Raw genomic sequence first — 20,134 nt, forward strand, 5'->3', positions numbered from 1 at the left:
TGGTGTAACACAGGTAAATGGTCCAGGGTGTAACACAGGTAGATGGTCCGTGGTGTAACACAGGTAGATGGTCCGTGGTGTGACACAGGTAGATGGTTCTTGATGTGACACAGGTAGATGGTCCGTGGTGTAACACAGGTAGATGGTCCGTGATGTAACACAGGTAGATGGTCCGTGGTGTAAGACAGGTAGATGGTCCGTGGTGTAACACAGGTAGATGGTCCGTGATGTAACACAGGTAGATGGTCCGTGGTGTAACACAGGTAGATGGTCCGTGGTGTAACACAGGTAGATGGTCCGTGATGTAACACAGGTAAATGGTCCGTGGTGTAAGACAGGTAGATGGTCCGTGGTGTAAGACAGGTAGATGGTCCGTGATGTAACACAGGTAGATGGTCCGTGGTGTAACACAGGTAGATGGTCCGTGGTGTGACACAGGTAGATGGTTCTTGATGTGACACAGGTAGATGGTCCGTGGTGTAACACAGGTAGATGGTCCGTGATGTAACACAGGTAGATGGTCCGTGGTGTAAGACAGGTAGATGGTCCGTGGTGTAACACAGGTAGATGGTTCGTGGCGTAACACAGGTAGATGGTCCGTGGTGTAAGACAGGTAGATGGTCCAGGGTGTAAGACAGGTAGATGGTCCGTGGTGTAACATAGGTAGATGGTCCGTGATGTGACACAGGTAGATGGTCCGTGGTGTAACACAGGTAGATGGTCCGTGGTGTAACACAGGTAGATGGTCCGTGGTGTAACACAGGTAGATGGTCCGTGATGTAACACAGGTAGATGGTCCGTGGTGTGACACAGGTAGATGGTCCGTGATGTAACACAGGTAGATGGTCCGTGGTGTAACACAGGTAGATGGTCCGTGATGTAACACAGGTAGATGGTCCGTGGCGTAACACAGGTAGATGGTCTGTGATGTAACACAGGTAGATGGTCCGTGGCGTAACACAGGTAGATGGTCCGTAGTGTGACACAGGGAGATGGTCCGTGGCGTAACACAGGTAGATGGTCCGTGGTGTGACACAGGTAGATGGTCCGTGGTGTGACACAGGTAGATGGTCCGTGGCGTAACACAGGTAGATGGTCCGTGGTGTAACACAGAGATGGTCCGTGGTGTAACACAGCGGTAGATGGATCGTGGTTTAACATAAAGGATGTTTCCTGATTTTATATATTGGTCAGAGAGAGAGGGAGGATATAGTTAAATTATAATGGTCGGCTCCTTTTATATTTTATATTTTCTTTCATGACTGTCCCAACACTTTCTTTCATGAAGTGGAGACCCAGTTTGTATTGTCTATCACACCCTAGTATAATGTCTGTGACGTCATGAGAAGTCTGCACCAGCGAGGGTTGGGGGTGTTAGTTCAACCACTTCCCTCTGCTACCTGTTAATATTCCCCAATATCCACATGCCCTCTCTTCTATTCTATCAACATGTGCTAGTAATCATACTCCACCTATTCGAATATGTTTTATGAAGAAATACTCCACAGTGATGACCGAGGATGGTGTGTTGAAGATGATGATGATGATGATGATGATGATGATGATGATGATGATGAAGGAGGGTCGTGCAGGTCGCTGCTCCCGGGGGATGTGGAAGTAGAAGGCGATATAGGCGTTACGGTAGTAGGTGATAACTTGGCGGGACCCTTGTGTTGAACTCGTGTATCACCGCGCCGAGACATGTGTGGGTGTTGCAACACCCCCAGACGAGGCCACCAGGGGCAGGTAATGTTGAAACCAAGACAATGAATCTTGTAAATTCCGGCTTCGAGTGAGGTGAAAGGTTACGGAATCTCCCAGACAGAGTTACCTCCCCTCCCTATCTTCAAAGATTCGATGACGAGGCACAGAGCGAGGGGTGTAACTTTCAAAAGGATTCTTGGAAGCGTGTACAGAACGGTGTATATTGTTGCATTTTTATCTTCATGCTGAAACATCACGAGGGAGGAGACTGGTCATTTAGTTGTCATATAACTGGATTCACTTGGATTCGGGTACAAAAATGTCAGGTCTGTTTGGCGATGAGTACAAGGGAGTGAGTGAGTGTGGTTTTCCGCCGCTCTTAGCAATATTCCAGCAATATCACGGCGGGACACACCAGAAATGGGCTTCACACATTGTACCCATGTCGGGAATCGAACCCGGGTCTTCGGCGTGACGAGTGAACGCTTTAACCACTAGGCTACCCGACCGCCCCTCTATGTACAAGGAATAATTATATAAGATTGCTCCTATTTTTGTATCGTGTGTTATGATCGTAACATTTATATTAAACCTTGATCTGAAGCAAACTATACATTAATTACTCGCCCGTGAAGAGATCATCCGTTTAAAAGGGCGGTGGGGTAGCCAAGTGGTTAAAGCGTTCGCTCGTCACGCTGAAGACCCGGGTTCGATTCCCGACATTGGTACAATATGTGAAGCTCATTTCTGGTGTCCTCCGCCGTGATATTGCTGGAATATATCTAAAAACGGCGTAAAATCATACTCACTCACTCACTAATCCGTTTGATAAACATACAGCTTTTTAACGCATTGTGTGATACCAAGCCGCGTGCTTTTGTACTTCGGAAACAAGTTTCACTGACAAATATTGAAAATGCTGAACATCCCTGGGCTTATTCAACGAGATTGTGTGTGGAGATGATAAATCTGTGAGCGGAGCTTATGCACACTCGATGACCTCAGCTAGGCTGACGTCACATGGCATTGTTTCGCCGGTGGATCCTGCTACAAAATTCCACAAATTACGTCATAGGGTATCGTGACGTGGCATTCGTCACCACTCGCCCCTTTCCGTAACCTGCAATTCGGCTTATCGAGTTGGTCACGAATGGTGACGTGGTTGTGAACTTTGTGGTGCAGAGCCCCGTTCCTACACTCTGGCGCAGTGATGACGTAGCATAACACCGATGTCACAGGCTAATTTGCATATCATGTGACCAGACTTTTCTCCTGTATATAAACAAACGCACTTATTCTGAAATCATACTGATTTAGATACTACAACTGCGACAATGCATTGCAATATATCTTTATACATCAAATTGACCGTATCGCTAGCTTTCTGTAGAGTTTCTAAAAATGTTATTAACTTCAGGTAATAAATAAAATACTAAACCTGCTCCTGTGTTATACAATTTTATGAAACGAGTGAATAGTTCTGGTATTCACTCGTGTCATACCAGTGGTATTACACGGGAGCTCGTTTAGTATTCTATGGTATATCCTGACATTAACTTGTAGTTTCAGCTGAGTCACTTCGTGATGACATGAACTCCACACACCGCGTGTGTTTACCTCGGTGTACGGAGAATTGTATGAATGTCGTGCTCCTCCCCAAATCTCGTTAATTTCAGGACGCATGCGTGAAACAAAACATAGGAAGTGGCAATTCGATTTAATACCGGAAAGTCATGAAAGATGTCGCCAAACGTGCGAACAGATCATAAACAACCGGAAGTCGTCAATAGTCAGCAGCCCACCTATTGCTGGTCATAAATTAACCAGTGCTGCTGAAGGCTGTTGGGTGCGAGATGGTGCTCAGCAATGTGGCTGGGGAGAACATTATCCAGAACTCGATGGCACACTAATTTATAAAACAGAGTCCAAGTATTTTATTAAATGTCATATGTTCAGGTATTTCCTTCAAATAGCCACCCGCCCAGGTATTTTCTCAGATATTCCCCGGTCCATTTTTTTCCTTCAATAATATTTTCGAGCTATTTTTTTATATCCACCCATAAGTCTCTTAAATTATCTCTTGTCCAAGTTTTCATTTATAAAGGCGCCCGTTCAAGTTTTTCTTTTATGATCACCCGTTCAAGATTTTCCTCTATAATCACCCGTTCACGTTTTTCCTTTATCATCACCTGTTCAATGTTTTCTTTTATGATCATCCGTTCAAGTTTTTCCTCTATCATCACCTAATCAAGTTTTTCCTTTATGATCAGCTGTTCACGTTTTTCTTTTATGATCAGCCGTTCACTTTTTACCTTTATGATCACACGTTCAAGGTTTTCTTAATAAGCACCTTTTTAAGTTTTTCTATTATCATCACCCATTCAATATTTTCCTCAATAATCACCTGTTCAAGGTTTTTTTCCTTGATGATCACCCTTTTAGAATTTTCTTGTATGATCACCCGTTCATGTTTTCCCTCTATAATCACCTCTTCAAGTTTTTTCCTTTATGATCAGCCGTTCACGTTTTTCCTTCACGATCATCCGTTCAAGGTTTTCTTTTAGGATCACCCGTTCACGTGTTTCTTTATGATCACCCGTTCAGATCTTTCCTTTATGATCACCCGTTTACGTTTTTCTTTTATGATCACCCGTTCAGATCTTTCCTTTATGATCACCCGTTCACGTTTTTCTTTTATGATCACCCGTTCAGATCTTTCCTTTATGATCACCCGTTCCGTTTTTTCTTTTATGATCACCCGTTCACGTTTTTCTTTTATGATCAGCCGTTCAAGTGTTTCTTTTATGATCAGCCGTTCACGTTTTTCTTTTATCATCCACCGTTCAATATTTTCCACCTGTTCAAGTCTTTTTCCTTGATGATCACCCTTTTAGGTTTTTCTTTTACGATCACCCGTTCATGTTTTCCCTCTATAATCACCTCTTCAAACTTTTTCCTTTATAATCAGCCGTTCACGTTTTTCATTTATGATCACCCGTTCAAGGTTTTCTTTTATGATCAGCCGTCCACGTTTTTCATTGATGATAAGTCGTTCAAGTTTTTCTTTTATGATCAGCCGTTCACGTTTTTCTTCTATGATCACCCGTTCACGTTTTTCCTTTATGATCAGCCGTTCACGTTTTTCTTTATGATCACCCTTTCACGTTTTTCCTTTATGATCAGCTGTTCACGTTTTTCTTTTATGATCACCCGTTCAAGTTTATCTTTTATGATCACCCGTTCACGTTTTTCTTTTATGATCACCCGTTCACGTTTTTTTTATGATCACCCGTTCACGTTTTTCTTTTATGATCACCCGTTCACGTTTTTTATGATCACCCGTTCACGTTTTTCTTTTATGATCATCCGTTCACGTTTTTTTTATGATCACCCGTTCACGTTTTTCTTTTATGATCACCCGTTCAGTTTTTTCCTTTATGATCATCCGTTCAGGTTTTTCCTTTACATTCATCTGTTCAAGTTTTTCCTAAATAATCACCCGTTCAAGTTGTTCCACTATAGTCACCTGTTCAAGTTTTTCCTTTACAATCACCCGTTCACGTTTTCCCTCTATAATCACCCATTCGAGTTTTTCCTTTATAATCACCCGTTTAAGTTTTTTCCTTTATGATCATCCGTTCAAGTTTTTCTCTATAATTACTAGTTCAAGTGTTTCCTCTGTAATCGCCCGTTCAAGTTGTTCCTTTATAATCGCCCGTTCAAGTTGTTCCACTCTAATCACCCGTTTAAGTTTTCCTTTTTTAATCACCCGTTAAGCGCGACTAACGGGATCGGCTGGTCAGGCTTGTCGACTTGATTGGCGCATCTCATCGTATCCCAATTGCGTGGATCGATGCTCATGATATCAATCACTTGATTGTTTTGTCCAGACTCGATTATTTACAGACCACCGTCATATAGCTGGCATATAGTGCGGCGTTAAAAAACAAACAAACAAACGAATAGGCCACCTTGTTGTATCACAACGAAATGATAATTCACTCTTTTTATCAAAAAAAAAATTACTCTTTTTTTCGAGCACTTGGAATAAAGGAGCTGTAGGACCGGAAGTTAGATTATTATGTCACAAAAGGTGGACACATGGACACATCTGCTGTTGTATTCCCCGACACTAAACTGTGTGCCATACATTCCATCAGCAATACGTGCCATGATATTTATCCCATGCATCATTTGTAATGTATATATCAGCCACGCCCCCTGAAATCTGCATCACAATGCGGCCTCGACCCGTGTAACCATGGCAATGAAAGGTTGGAGGAACGTGGGCGTGGTCACAGCAGCCACGACTGTTTCGTTAACATCAAGCTTACTAAATAAATGTAATCGCGTCTTTATGTTGGAATTATTACTGGCTGGACGTTGAGAGTTGTTTAATTTACCAAGCATAATACAAGGGCTGTGTGACGGCGTTTGCTGTGTGTGTTCTCCGTGTCCACAAGCACTGCACTGACACAGTGAAGGCAACGTGGTGGGCAGCGGTAGTCAATACCCGGAATCGAAATACATTACAATGTCTGAACCGTCGCTGCCTGACTGGCAACGTGTGTCAATGAGAGATATGGAGAAGTGTATAGCAAAACGGACACATGTATAACTGTCTGGACACCTGTATACCACGTGTCTAACTGTCTGGACACCTGTATATCACGTGTCTAACTGTATGGACACCTGTATATCACGTGTGTAACTGTCTGGACACCTGTATACCACGTGTCTAACTGTCTGGACACCTGTATATCACGTGTCTAACTGTCTGGACACCTGTATACCACGTGTGTAACTGTCTGGACACCTGTATACCACGTGTGTAACTGTCTGGACACCTGTATATCACGTGTCTAACTGTCTGGACACCTGTATACCACGTGTCTAACTGTCTGGACACCTGTATACCACGTGTCTAACTGCCCGGACACATGGATATCACGTGTCTAACTGTCCTGACACATGGATATCACGTGTCTAACTGTCTGGACAACAGTATATCACGTGTCTAACTGCCCGGACACCTGGATATCACGTGTCTAACTGTCTGGACACCTGTATATCACGTGTCTAACTGTCTGGTCACCTGTATATCACGGGTCTAACTGTCTGGACTGGACACCTGTATATCACGTGTGTAACTGTCTGGACACCTGTATATCACGTTTCTAACTGTCTGGACACCTGTATATCACGTGTCTTAACTATGTGGGTGGTGATGGCGGTCAATGTTGGTTGTAATGGCGGTCGGTGTTGGTGATGATGGCAATCAGTGTTGGTTATAATGGCGGTCGGTGTTGGTGATGATGGCAAACAGTGTTGGTTGTGATGGTGGTCAGTGTTAGTGGTGATGCGGTCTGTGTTTGTGGTGATGGTGGTCATTGTTTCTTGTGATGGTCGTCAGTGTTTATTTTGATGGTGGTCAGTGTTGGAGGTGATTGTGGTCAGTGTTTGTTGTGATGGTGGTCAGTGTTCGAGGTGATGGTGATCAGTGTTTGTTTTGATGGCGGTCAGTGTTTAAGGTGATGGTGGTCAGTGTTTGTTGTGATGGCGGTCAGTGTTGGTGGTGATGGTGGTCACTGTAGGTGGTGAAGGTGAAGCGTTGGTGTTGATGGTGGTCAGTGTTTGTTGTGATGGTGGTCAGTGTTGGAGGTGATGGTGGTCAGTGTTGGAGGTGATGGTGGTCAATGTTGGTGTTGATGGTGGTCAGTGTTTGTTGTGATGGTGGTCAGTGTTGGAGGTGATGGTGGTCAGTGTTGGAGGTGATGGTGGTCAGTGTTGGTGGTGATGGTGGTCAGTGTTTGAGGTGATGGTGGTCACTGTTGGTGTTGATGGTGGTCAATGTTGATGGTGATGGTGGTCAGTGTTTGAGGTGATGGTGGTCAGTGTTTGTTGTGATGTAGGTCGGTGTTGGAGGTGATGGTGGTCAGTGTTGGTGATGATGGTGGTCAGTGTTTATTGTGATGGTGGTCAGTGTTGGATGTGATGGTGGTCAGTGTTTGTTGTGATGGTGGTCAGTGTTTGTTGTGATGATGGTCAGTGTTTGTTGTGATGGCGGTCAGTGATCGAGGTGATGGTGGTCAGTGTTTGTTGTGATGGTGGTCAGTGTTGGAGGTGATGGTGGTCGGTGTTTGTTGTGATGGTGGTCAGTGTTGGAGGTGATGATGGTCAGTGTTTGTTGTGATGGTGGTCAGTGTTGGAGGTGATGGTGGTCAGTGTTGGATGTGATGGCGGTCAGTGTTTGTTGTGATGGTGGTCAGTGTTGGATGTGATGGTGGTCAGTGTTTGTTGTGATGGTGGTCACTGTTGGTGTTGATGGTGGTCGGTGTTGGCGGTAAGGGTAGTCGGTGTTTGTTGTGATGTTGGTTGGAACTAGTTTTGATGGTGGTCACTGTTGGTGTTGATGGTGGTCGGTGTTGGTTGTGGTGTTGGTTGGAACTAGTTTTGATGGTGGTCACTGTTGGTGTTGATGGTGGTCGGTGTTGGAGGTGATGGTGGTCGGTGTTTGTTGTGATGGTGGTCAGTGTTTGTTGTGATGGTGGAAAGTGTTGGAGGTGGTGGTGGTCAGTGTTGGAGGTGATGGTGGTCAGTGTTTGTTGTGATGGTGGTCAGTGTTTGTTGTGATGTTGGTCGGTGTTTGAGGTTATGGTGGTCAGTGTTTGTTGTGATGGTGGTTGGAACTAGTTTTGATGGTGGTCACTGTTGGTGTTGATGGTGGTCGGTGTTGGTGGTGATGGTGGTTGGAACTAGTTTTGATGGTGGTCACTGTTGGTGATGATGGTGGTCGGTGTTGGTTGTGATGTTGGTTGGAACTAGTTTTGATGGTGGTCACTGTTGGTGTTGATGGTTGTCGGTGTTGGCGGTAAGGGTGGTCGGTGTTGGTTGTGATGTTGGTTGGAACTAGATTTGATGGTGGTCACTGTTGGTGTTGATGGTGGTCAGTGTTGGTGGTGATGGTGGTCGGTGTTGGTGGTAGTCGGTGGTGATGATGGTCACTGTTGGTGTTGATGGTGGTCGGTGTTGGTGGTGATGGTGGTCGGTGTTGGTGGTGATGGTGGTCGGTGTTGGTTGTGATGTTGGTTGGTACTAGTTTTGATGGTGGTCACTGTTGGTGTTGATGGTGGTCGGTGTTGGTGGTGATGGTGGTCACTGTTGGTGGTGATGGTGGTCAGTGTTGGTGGTGATGGTGGTCAGTGTTGGTGGTGATGCTGGTCAATGTTGGTGGTGATGCTGGTCACTGTTGGTGTTGATGGTGGTCGGTGTTGGTGGTGATGGTGGTCGGTGTTGGTGGTGATGCTGGTCACTGTTGGTGTTGATGGTGGTCACTGTTGGTGGTGATGGTGGTCAGTGTTGGTGGTGATGCTGGTCACTGTTGGTGTTGATGGTGGTCGGTGTTGGTGGTGATGGTGGTCAGTGTTGGTGGTGATGCTGGTCACTGTTGGTGTTGATGGTGGTCGGTGTTGGTGGTGATGGTGGTCGGTGTTGGTGGTGATGCTGGTCACTGTTGGTGTTGATGGTGGTCACTGTTGGTGGTGATGGTGGTCAGTGTTGGTGGTGATGCTGGTCACTGTTGGTGTTGATGGTGGTCACTGTTGGTGGTGATGGTGGTCAGTGTTGGTGGTGATGCTGGTCACTGTTGGTGTTGATGGTGGTCGGTGTTGGTGGTGATGGTGGTCGGTGTTGGTGGTGATGGTGGTCACTGTTGGTGTTGATGGTGGTCACTGTTGGTGGTGATGGTGGTCAGTGTTGGTGGTGATGCTGGTCACTGTTGGTGTTGATGGTGGTCGGTGTTGGTGGTGATGGTGGTCAGTGTTGGTGGTGATGCTGGTCACTGTTGGTGTTGATGGTGGTCGGTGTTGGTGGTGATGGTGGTCGGTGTTGGTGTTGATGGTGGTCACTGTTGGTGTTGATGGTGGTCACTGTTGGTGGTGATGGTGGTCAGTGTTGGTGGTGATGCTGGTCACTGTTGGTGTTGATGGTGGTCGGTGTTGGTGGTGATGGTGGTCAGTGTTGGTGGTGATGCTGGTCACTGTTGGTGGTGATGGCGGTCGGTGTTGGTGTTGATGGTGGTCGGTGTTGGTGGTGATGGTGGTCGGTGTTGGTGGTGATGCTGGTCACTGTTGGTGTTGATGGTGGTCGGTGTTGGTGGTGATGGTGGTCGGTGTTGGTGGTGATGGTGGTCGGTGTTGGTGGTGATGCTGGTCACTGTTGGTGGTGATGCTGGTCACTGTTGGTGTTGATGGTGGTCGGTGTTGGTGGTGATGCTGGTCACTGTTGGTGTTGATGGTGGTCGGTGTTGGTGGTGATGGTGGTCGGTGTTGGTGGTGATGGTGGTCAGTGTTGGTGGTGATGGTGGTTGGTACTAGTTTTGATGGTGGTCACTGTTGGTGTTGATGGTGGTCGGTGTTGGTGGTGATGTTGGTTGGAACTAGTTTTGATGGTGGTCACTGTTGGTGATGATGGTGGTCGGTGTTGGTTGTGATGTTGGTTGGAACTAGTTTTGATGGTGGTCACTGTTGGTGTTGATGGTTGTCGGTGTTGGCGGTAAGGGTGGTCGGTGTTGGTTGTGATGTTGGTTGGAACTAGTTTTGATTGTTGTCACTGTTGGTGTTCATGGTGGTCGGTGTTGGTGGTGATGGTGGTCGGTGTTGGTGGTGGTCGGTGTTGATGATGGTCACTGTTGGTGGTGATGGTGGTCGGTGTTGGTGGTGGTCGGTGTTGATGATGGTCACTGTTGGTGGTGATGGTGGTCACTGTTGGTGTTGATGGTGGTCGGTGTTGGTGGTGATGGTGGTCGGTGTTGGTTGTGATGTTGGTTGGTACTAGTTTTGATGGTGATCAGTTGTTGTTGATGGTGGTCGGTGTTGGTTGTGATGTTGGTTGGTACCAGCTTTGATGGTGGTCGGTGTTGTAGGGGATTGATGTCAGAGCGACAGGTTGTTGTTTATAGCATTAACAGCAGACATTTTGCGGTCAATGAGCGGACCGGACAATGAAGAAAGCAACACGTGGAGATATTGCGGTCAGTGAGCGCCGCGTCAGCAACTGTGACGGGATATCGTTATCTGGAGATTGAGCCCCGGCTCCGACTGATCACCAGCTTCCAGCAATTGGTGATGGCAGATGTGTGTCAGTAGCCCCACAGCTGATAGCAGGAGATTGGACCTAGCCGACTTGTAGATCAGTATGGATATGGGAGGCCCAGTCGTCTTGTGCGGCGAAATTCACTGTGAAAAATTGTGTCCCTTTGGTGTGTCAGAATCCTATGATCATCATTTAGAATCCCAGCACCATCCCATCAATGAGAATGTCAGCAAAATTAAACTAATATGTGTTCATCAAAGTGACAAACGTCAAAAAGGACATGCATCACTTCGACTTTTCGGGCTATTTCACGGGGAGTTCTGACGGTGACCTGAATGACAAAATTATGAGTTACCAACTTAAAGCGGACTGGACAAACTTCATACCAACTTGAAGCGGTCCTGACTAGTTTCATACCAACTTGAAGGGAGCGGGTTTGACAATCTACATACCAACATGAAGCGGACCTGACTAGCTTCATACCAACTTGAAAGGAGCAGGCTTGACAATCTTTATACCAACATGAAGCGGACCTGACTAGCTTCATACCAACTTGAAAGGAGCAGGCTTGACAATCTTTATACCAACATGAAGCGGACCTGACCAGGTTCATACCAACTTGAAGGGAGCGGACTTGACAATCTTCATTACCAACATGAAGCGGACCTGACTAGCTTCATACCAACTTGAAGAGAGCAGGCTTGACAATCTTCATACCAACATGAAGCGGACCTGACTAGCTTCATACCAACTTGAAGGGATCGGACTTGACAATCTTCATACCAACTTCTGACCTGAGAGCGGAAGGTCCGGGGTTCGATCCCCGGCAGCGTCATTGCAAAAGATGTTAAAATATGGTACTTGTTGTTACCCTGCCTGTTGCTCGGCATAAAGTGGCTAAAACAAGGAATGGTTAGCTCTGAGTCAGTATACTGTGTCTGAGTGTCGTATTCATGTTACACTGCGGCATGGTATCTCAGTTGGCTGGCACTATAAAATCGACATTAATCTGAAGTAGTACTAACAGCCACACGCACACACGCACACACGCACACACACACACGCGCACGCACGCACACACACACGTGGCACGTCGCTTTATAAGTGAAATAATCCTGAACGCGAAGTTAATTTCACCTCATCTCACCTCACACTAACTGTCTTCGAGCAGGTTTCACAAGCTTACATCGCCCAGAAGTCTTCATGTAGATCACCACCACATGGAAGTCGACTTGATGCTGCTTGGGAATCTCCACGTCATCATGGCTGATTCCATCTGCATTTTGTTAACTGTTAACAGCGAATTCAAACGAAAAGTGAATTTACACATGTAAGATATATTTTGTCTGAACGGCCCAGATCTGGCATAGATCTGGCTTCGCAAATATCACCTTAATACACAAAAGATTAACTAACATTACCTATATTCTCAATAGATTAACTCATATTCCTTGTAACTTTTATTGATTAACCCATATTCTTTGTACCCTCTATCTATTAGCTCATATTCTTTGTACCCTCTATCTATTAGCTCATATTCTTTGTACCCTCTATTGATTAGGTCATATTCTTTGCACCCTCTATATATTTGCTTATTTTCTTTACACCCTCTATCTATTAGCTCATATTCTTTGTACCCTCTGTCTATTAGCTCATATCCTTTGTACCCTCTATTTATTAGCTCATATTCTTTGTACCCTCTTTCTATTAGCTCATATTCTTTGTACCCTCTATCTATTTTCTTATTTTCTTTGCACCCTCTATCTATTTGCTTATTTTCTTTGCACCCTCTATCTATTAGCTCATTTTCTTTGTACCCTCTATCTATTAGCTCATATCCTTTGTACCCTCTATCTATTAGCTCATATTCTTTGTACCCTCTATTTATTAGCTCATATTCTTTGTACCCTCTATTGATTAGCTCATATTCTTTGCACCCTCTATATATTTGCTTATTTTCTTTACACCCTCTATCTATTAGCTCATATTCTTTGTACCCTCTGTCTATTAGCTCATATCCTTTGTACCCTCTATTTATTAGCTCATATTCTTTGTACCCTCTTTCTATTAGCTCATATTCTTTGTACCCTCTATCTATTAGCTCATATCCTTTGTACCCTCTATCTATTAGCTCATATTCTTTGTGCCCTCTATTTATTAGCTCATATTCTTTGTACCCTCTATTTATTAGCTCATATCCTTTGTACCCTCTATCTATTAGCTCATATTCTTTGTGCCCTCTATTTATTAGCTCATATTCTTTGTACCCTCTATTTATTAGCTCATATTCTTTGTACCCTCCATTTATTAGCTCATATTCCTTGTACCCTCTATCTATTAGCTCATATTCTTTGTGCCCTCTATTTATTAGCTCATATTCTTTGTACCCTCTATCTATTAGCTCATATTCTTTGTACCCTCTATTTATTAGCTCATATTCTTTGTACCCTCTATTTATTAGCCCATATTGTTTGTACCCTCCATTTGTTAGCTCATATTCTTTGTACCCTGTATATATTAGCTGATATAATTTGTCTCCTCTATCTATTAGCTCATATTCTTTGCACCCTCTATGTATTAGCTCATATTCTTTGTATCTTCAATCTATTAGCTCATATTCTTTGTACCCTCTATTTATTAGCTCATATTCTTTGTACCCTCTATTTATTAGCTCATATTCTTTGTACCCTCTATTTATTAGCTCATATTCTTTGTACCCTCTATTTATTAGCTCATATTCTTTGTACCCTCTATTTATTAGCTCATATTCTTTGTACCCTCTATTTATTAGCTCATATTCTTTGTACCCTCTATTTATTAGCTCATACTCTTTGTACCCTCTATTTATTAGCTCATATTCTTTGTACCCTCTATTTATTAGCTCATATTCTTTGTACCCTCTATTTATTAGCTCATATTCTTTGTACCCTCTATTTATTAGCTCATACTCTTTGTACCCTCTATTTATTAGCTCATACTCTTTGTACCCTTTATATCATAGCTGACATTCTTTGATTCATCTATAATGTGCTACACAATAACTAATATGCCATGTGTTACTAATATCAACTTATATTCCTTGGATGCTGTATAGATTAATTGGTATTCCTTGTGTTCTAAATTGTTGAACCCATAGTCCTTGTATTCTCAATAGATTAATCCTGTTCCTTGTATTTTCAAATATTAAATCTTCGTGTGTTCTCAATAGACCGACATATATTCCCTGTATTCTCAATAGATTAACTGCTTGTATTACTGATATTGTAACTCAAATTCACGTATTCTCACTGGATTGACTGATATTCCTAGACTTCTCTGCAGATTAAATAATGTTCCTTGTATTCTCAATAGATTAACTGATATACCATGTATTCCCCATAGATAAAATGATGTTCCTTCTATTCTCAATAGATTAAATAATGTTTCTTGTATTCTCAATAGATCAACTGATATACCATGTATTCTCAATAGATTAACTGATATACCAAGTATTCTCAATAGATTAACTGATATACCATGTAATCTCAATAGATCAACTGATATACCATGTATTCTCAGTAGACTAACTGATATACCACGTATTCTCAATAGATTAACTGATATACCATGTATTCTCAATAGATTAACTGATATACCATGTAATCTCAATAGATTAACTGATATACCATGTATTCTCAATAGATTAACTGATAAACCATGTATTCTCAAAAGATTAACTGATATACCATGTAATCTCAATAGATTAACTGATATACCATGTATTCTCAAAAGATTAACTGATATACCATGTAATCTCAAAAGATTAACTGATATAGCATGTAATCTCAATAGATTAACTGATATACCATGTATTCTCAATAGATTAATTGATATACCATGTATTCTCAACAGATTAACTGATATACCACGTATTCTCTATAGATTAAATGACATTCCTTGTATTCTCCATAGATTAAATGATATTCCTTGTATTTGCAATACATGAATTCATATTCCTTGTATTTTCTATTAATTAACTCACAATTCGTGTACATATATTCTCAGTAGACTAAATCATATTCGTGTGTTCTCAGTGGAATGACGTTAAAGAAGCGATATGACTGCAATATTGCCGATGCGATGCAAAATAATAACTCACTCACTCACTCCATATCACTTGGAACATCTACAGGCAAATTCATATTTCCTGTATCCCCACTGTGTACAACTCGTATTGCCAATATTTTCTGTATCTCAACTAATTTTGCCTTTATCGAATATTGGAAAGTAAAACATGTAAATTCCTTTTCATTAGGTATGTGATGATGAGCTTTACCGATGTGACCCTTTGACAAATGTTCCAACAATGAAACAAGAGTTACTTCCCTTGAATTTCGCTAAGAAAAAGACTGACTTTGGACCAGAGCGGTCATTTATTTGGGCGGAGAAAGGGTGGACAACGCGATACAGCCAGTGGAACGACATGATACAAGAAACACGTGTTTCACATGTGTCACATAGACGTGATCACGGTGTAGAAGGCTTCCCACGGGACACCTGGCGTGCAACGTCTGTGACGCCATGGAATACCATGACCACTCCAAAATGTCGTAACACCGACTACATCACAAGGAAGTGTTTGGGAATCACTCTCAAATAGTGATGATAATAGGTGTTCGCGTAAAGGTGGGTGTATTCGGTGGCACTCGTCACAAACACGCCCAAAATCAAGGTACAAGTCAACAGAGGGAATTTAATCGGACATCTTTTTTGTAACTGATGCATCAAATTTGGAAATGTCAGTCGCACTCTTTGAAAGCCTTACAGAGGCCATGAATGCTGTAACCCTGTCCACGGGAGTCCATATCTAAAAATAGACGCCCTCATGCATATTCATGACCATCTCCACAAGCCCTTCGGGAAATGGTCATGAATATGCATGAGGGCGTCTATATTTAGATACGGACTCCTGTGCCCTGACAAACCAAACATTTGAATTTGAGTCGTTTGGCGCTCTGTGCAGAACTGTAAAATTAAGACACCAATGTAGAAATGTCGTGATCTGTACCCTTCTGATGAATAAAAAGTATAATCTATATTAAATGTTATGTATATGCAATGTAGTCTCCGACAATATCGGAGGTTTGTTTGTTTGTTTGTTTGTTTGTTTGTTTGTTTAACGCCGCACTCAGCAATATTCCAGCTATATGACGGCGGTCTGTAAATAATCGAGTCTGGACCAGACAATCCAGTGATTAATGCCATGAGCATCGATCCACGCAATTGGGATCGATGATATGCATCAACCAAGTCAGCTAGTCTCACCACCCGATCCCGTTAGTCGCCTTTTACGACAAGCATAGTCACCTTTTACGGCAAGCATGGGTGTCTGGAGACCTATCCTCCCCGGAATCTTCAAGGGTCCAATATCGGAGGAACTATATGTCGATCGTTCGTTCTTCGTTCGTTGTCTTCTCGTTTTAATTTATTCGTCCATCTATCCATCCACCCATTCATTCGTGCATTCATTAATTCATACGTTCATGGCGATGAGTGATTCTATGGGGACGTGTGAACAGTATGGACAATGTACCTACGAAGTGCAGAAACAAACTATATTTGTGTGTAGGATAAAACACGACCGAGAGTTTTTATAGAGACTCAAAACCCGAATCCGAGGGTTTTAAATCTCATAAAACCCCAAGCGTTTTATCAAATTTATAAACCGATAATTATTCTGAAACCACATGTAACAACACTTTTATGTTTCAAACATACTTTGCAGTTGTAAAAAATATTGTTATGATAAAATATGTTTGACAACTTTTTTTAAAAATATAACTTGTATTCATGCCTCAATTATGTGTATTCCAACTTGTACTTGTCGCTATATGTCTGAAATACTTTTAACTAACTCAAACATACTTTCCATGAACCTAGGGAAACGGGCGTAAAATATCTCTTGCGGTGGTAGATGTTCTTGAAAATGAGTGTGCTCTAATAGTGAGTGAGTGAGATGGGATTAACGTCGCTTTTAACAGTATTCCAGTTATATCACGGCGTGTCAGCTTAATGTGGGAGGAAAGCCCGAAGTGATGCAGGTCTCAGACGTCTACCACTTCTGTGAAACTCACGAGCACGGGTAAGGTGCTGACTAACCTATCTAGAAACAAAATCGGGGCGAACCGGGATTCGAACCCACAATTATAGGTTTCTGGCGTGCCCAAGGGACGCAACCCTGCACAGCGAATCACGGCCCCTTAGACGACTGGGCCACCCGTGCCCCCCTGCTCTAATAAGCAAAGTTTCAAAATCACCTAAAATCAAGGGTACATTATTTAAAATCCCTGTAATGTTATATACAATTCCAGGGATATTACAACATCCCCGTAGCTGAGATTGAAGCTTCTCGTAAGAGGCGACTAGCGATCAGATGGTCAGGCTCGTTGACTTGGTTGATGCATGTCATCGTATCGCTTTTGCGTGGATCGATGTTTATGATATCAGTCACTGGATTGTCTGGTTCGACCACAAACAAACAAACTCCACGATCTGGTTCTCACCTCAGTCTTAGTCTGGACATTGTAATTAGTGACGGAGACAGGCTGAGACAGAGTCTGTGTGCAATTACAGTACTCAACTGCTAGATTGATATACACATTAACATATAAGTAAAAGACAGACAAATTGACTTTGAGTGATTTGAATAAACAGTCTCTTTAAGACACTTTCTACACTGGACAACCACCACTTATCAAGTTGAAATTGAAAGTTCTTTATACGTTGAAATCAGTAAAACAATGTGTGGTTTGTTGTGTGTCTGTTGTCTATGCCAGGTACGGCTGTATTATACGTGACTGATAGTGTTATGTATATCTGGCATGCTTGTGTGTGATAGGTAGTGTTGTGTGTGATAGCTAGGTAGTGTTGTGTGTGATAGGTAGTGTTGTGTATGATAGGTAGTGTTGTATGTGTCTGGCAGGGTTGTGTGTGTCTGGAAGGGTAGTGTGTGTGTCTGGAAGGGTTGTAAGTGTCTAGTAGGGCTGTTTGTGTCTGGTAGATTTGTGTGTGTCTGGAATGATTGTGTGTGTGTGTGTGTGTTTGTGTGTGTTTGTGTGTGTGTGTGTTTGTGTGTGTGTGTGTGTGTGTGTGTGTGTCAGGGCTGTGTGTGTCTGGTAGGGTTGTATGTGTGTCTGGTAGGGTTGTGTGTGTCTGGAAGTGTTGTGCGTGTTTGGAAGGGGTTTTGTGTGTATAGAAGGGATGTGTGTGTCTGGTAGGGTTGGGGGTGTCTGGAAGTGTTGTGTTGTGTTTGGAAGGGCTGTGTGTGTATTGAAGGGGTGTGTGTGTCTGGTAGGGTTGTGTGTGTGTCTGGTAGGGTTGTGTGTGACTGGTAGGGTTGTGTGTGTCTGGAAGGGTTATGTGTGTGTAGAAGGGATGTGTGTGTCTGGTAGGGTTGGGAGTGTCTGGAAGGGTTGTGTGTATTTGGAAGGGCTGTGTGTCTATTGAAGGGGTGTGTGTGTCAGGTAGGGTTGTGTGTGTGTCTGGTAGGGTTGTGTGTGACTGGTAGGGTTGTGTGTGTCTGGAAGGGTTATGTGTGTTTGGAAGGGTTGTGTGTGTTTGGAAGGGTTGTGTGTGTGTCTGGTAGGATTGTGTGTGACTGGTAGGGTTGTGTCTGTCTGGAAGGGTTATGTGTGTTTGGAAAGGCTGTGTATGTCTGGAAGGGTTGTGTGTGTATAGAAGGCATGTGTGTGTCTGGTCGGGTTGTGTGTGTCTGGAAGGGTTGTGTGTATTTGGAAGGGATATGTGTGTCTGGTATGGTTGTGTGTGTTTGGAAGGGTTGTGTGTGTTTGGAAGGGCTGTGTGTGTATTGATGGGGTGTGTGTGTCTGGTAGGGTTGTGTGTGTCTGGTAGGTTTGTGTGTCAAAGGTATGATTGCGTGTGACAGGTAGGGTTGTGTGTGTTTGGAAGGGTTGTGTGTGTTAGGAAGGGCTGAGTGTGTATTGAAGGGATGTGTGTGTCTGGTAGGGTTGTGTGTGTCTGTTTGGTTTGTGTGTGTCTGTTTGGTTTGTGTGTCACAGGTATGATTGCGTGTGACAGGTAGGGTTGTGTGTGTCTGGAAGGGTTGTGTGTGTCTGGTTGGTTTGTGTGTCACAGGTATGACTGCGTGTGACAGGTGGGGTTGTGTGAGAGGTTGGGTTCTTTGTGATACGTTGTGTTGTATGTGATAGACAGGGTCGTGTGTCTTGTCGGGTTGTGTGTGACATATTGTATGTGATAGGCAGGGTTGCGCTTGTCTGGTATGGTTGTGTGTGACGGGTTGTATGTACATATATGTACATAAGTAGTCACTACAGTGGCATAGGGGGACTACATTGGTCACTTTGTCTGTATTTGCACGTAAATAGTCTGAACAATGACATAGGTAGATCAGTTTGTATATCCACATGTATGTGTTTATAAGTACACGTGGAATTGTAGACATTGGACCTAAACATCTATAGAAAAGACAGGAAATTACATTTAAACATGCAATTCTTGTATATAAGTTTGTGAACATATTAAAGACGAATTCATCTGTCTATTATAGAAACTTTTGAAAATCACATTTTCAATTGTTTTTCATTCATCTCCATCTATTTTGCCCACTGTGTAAGGTGACCCCTTACCACGCATGACATCCTGATTCTCAAACAGGTCGAACATTCCGAGACTGTCACCTGGGAACAATACATGACCACTGAGGGTCATGTGTATAGGTTGTGGGGACACTGGAATCACGAGGACCATTTGTGCCTGAGGTCATATGTATGAGTGGTTGGTGTCTAAGGTCATTTGTATTAGTGATGGATCACTCCGGCCGATTGTATTTGTGATGATGCCTTTGGGGGTCATGTGTTTTAGAGATGGAGTCACCAGGAAATTGTAGTAGTGATTGGGCCACTAAAGTCGTGTGTATTACTGATGGTTGGTTGGTTGGTTGGTTTAACGCCGCACTCAGCAATATTCCAGATATATGACGGCGGTCTGTAAATAATAGAGTCTGGACCAGACAGTCCAGTGGTTGATATCATGAGCATCGATCCACGCAATCGGGATCGATGACATGCATCAACCAAGTCGGCGAGCCTGACCACCCGATTCTGTTTGATCCTCTTACGACAAGCATAGTCGCCTTTTACAGCAAGCATGGGTTGCTGTAGACCTATTCTACCCCGGATCTTTCACGGATCAGTGAAAGGGCCTTTGAGGGCCGTGTGTATAAGTGATGGAGACTTTGAGGCCTACTGAAATTAGTTGTTAGGTGTGTTGTGCTATTGCCGGAGGCTTGTTGGGCCCTTTTCTGTTCCCCAGAGGGACC

The sequence above is a fragment of the Haliotis cracherodii genome, unplaced genomic scaffold (genome assembly GCF_022045235.1).
Source record: "Haliotis cracherodii isolate W230 unplaced genomic scaffold, xgHalCrac1.p SCAF_27, whole genome shotgun sequence".
NCBI lineage: Eukaryota > Metazoa > Mollusca > Gastropoda > Lepetellida > Haliotidae > Haliotis > Haliotis cracherodii.